The sequence below is a fragment of the Aplysia californica genome, unplaced genomic scaffold (assembly GCF_000002075.1).
Source record: "Aplysia californica isolate F4 #8 unplaced genomic scaffold, AplCal3.0 scaffold00163, whole genome shotgun sequence".
Lineage (NCBI taxonomy): Eukaryota > Metazoa > Mollusca > Gastropoda > Aplysiida > Aplysiidae > Aplysia > Aplysia californica.
In genome coordinates this window covers 352,896-355,268 of record NW_004797433.1, presented here as the reverse complement: position 1 = coordinate 355,268, position 2,373 = coordinate 352,896, and the positions used below count along the sequence as shown (strand labels likewise).

At 39.7% G+C, this 2,373-nt stretch overlaps 1 protein-coding gene across 1 annotated transcript in view; it reads right to left on the bottom strand.

The window, feature by feature from the left end:
• The window catches only part of LOC101861888, a gene marked incomplete in the record, with an annotated part of 23,554 nt that overhangs the window by 16,933 nt on the left and 4,248 nt on the right, over positions 1–2,373 (bottom strand).

The window sequence follows — 2,373 nt, the reverse complement described above, 5'->3', positions numbered from 1 at the left end:
ATCTCTCTCCATTTCCCTTTCGGACAAAAACTTGAACACACATTATAACAAGGGATACATCGATTGCGACACACAGCCACTTGCTACTTGGCAGTCTGAGCATGAAATCTACATCGAATTGCGCAAGAAACATAAATATGTGTTTTGAGATGTGTTGGTCATTACTGATCAAACGATTAAATTCGTTTTTAAGCGCTGTTTTAAATTCTGAAAAAGCGGTTATTTCCTGTAATTATGCCATGAATGCGTTCCACAGGGAAAGGACGTGGTTTGGAAAGCTCTCCGTCTGAGTCTCTGACTTAAACTTTGGACAGGTTTTAACTGTCTTTTTGGGGCCAATCTCAAAAGTAGAGATGGTAATATGTCTTCGTTGACCTCGTCGCAAAGATGCAGTGGTGTAATGTTGTTGACACATTTAAAACAACAACGGACAGCTATCTTGTACGAATACTTGCTTTCACTGGGACCCAGTACAGTTGGGTTAACATGGAATTCTTTGTTCCTTGACATGTTTCTTCAGAATTATGCGAACAACATGATTAAGACGTCGTTGTATCGTTTTAGTGAAGACGTTTTCAAAAAAGAAAATAGTGGTAGTCTGAATGTGAACGCACAAAAAATCGAACTCTCGTCTTTGCGTGCTACATCAAAGCGCCTGAACATTGCACCACTGACACCGTTACCTTGGCAATATTTATTGATCGTGAAAAGTGGGGTCATTGGTCTTCTAATGGTTAAGCTTCCGGGCTTGTGCTTATGAGTTGCAGGTTTTGGGGTTCCTTGGAAAATGCTGTTTAGTCGATTTTGTTTTACTTCACAGTGTATTGGTGTTTTAGTGTCTGCAAAATGACAGCACTTAATATTTCCCAGAAAGCTGAGAATGTTTCGGAGAGTTTCCAGGTCTGTCGGTGTAATAATATACATGTAGATTGTAAAGTATATTGAGCTTGTTGTTGAGCGGGAATTTGCGCTTTACACCATCATCATCAAGTGCCATATCTGTGGCAGATATCGGCGATCATAGTTTTCCATTCATTCCTTTGTTCGGATGTTCTTAAAAACAGCTACATTATCTTGATCTTTCCCCGTTACCCATCTGTTTAGGTTCTCCAAGTAGCTTGCCCAGCCTCGTTTGCCTTCAATTTTGCCAGTGAAAGCTAGATGTTTAAGAACTTTATGTCTATTTAGGTATTCCAAAAACTGCATTTGTCATTTCCTAACTGTTTTTAATACAAATGGTACTTATTGTTATTTACGATTATCATGCAAGTACGTATCCATGATTGAAGCGTATTTGATATTTCCTGCTATTTGAACACTGAAAAAGTGGAGCCCCATGTTTTGAAAAGGTGGATGAAGGGAATGAGGAAAGGGGATTAAAAGGGAATGTGAATCAGTATTTGCCTAGGACAGCCATGGGGTGCAAGCAGAACATAAACAGTTTTATAGAACAACTCGTAATTAACGTATCACATGGCAGGAGTTTTGAGAAATAGTAGATTTTTAAAGTGCAAACCCACACTATTGCAATTACTATTACATTGTCTTTTAGTCCTTTTACATATATATATTTAATAATTGTAGATCAAGGTTCCTTTCACCTGATACACGTTGAAAAATATGAAAGATAGAATAATATAATAATGATAGTCTTCTAAGGACAACAGAAGTTGTGGTTGTTATTTTTGTTGTTGTTGTTTTTGGGGGTTTTTTTTTCATAAAACCTGTCAGCTCCATGTCGATCACCTTTCAAAGCAAGACATACAAAACAACAGAGCCACAATAAAAACGTATAATAAGGACCAACCAGTGAAGCTCCAACCTCCTGCAACATAAGATGTACAACAGGTCAGTTATGCATTGTGTTCATCTGGGGTTCTCGTGGCCTAGAGGTTAAGGTGTTCACGTCTCATTCAATAGGTCCTGAGTTCGAATCCGAATACCGACTAAATATTTTTATCTAAAAAATGTTCTCCGTTCACATCCTTCCTGCACACTAACAATGTTCTGTCGTCTGCTTTCGTCTCCACTTTCTGCCCCACCCCCTCATCTCTTATGCCCTCTTCCTTGGGCTCCTCACTCTTTCTGCAGCCATTCTACTGCTACTCCTTGGCTCCTTCAAATTGCTGTCTTTCGGGCACATCCTTGATCTTCCGGTAGAAAAAAAACTCACTTAGCCCCCTCGGACAAGGGTAAAAAAATGTCGGAGGTCCCGTGCGCAAGTTGCGCACGTTAAATATCCTTTCGTGGTTCAAAATCGATAAGAGGATGTTTCGGCCGCCACCCAGGCAAAATTCAAAATTCCTACAAACTGAAAATGTCGTGTCCTGCGCGCTCATGACCTTACGCAGTTACTAGCATCGTAAAACACTT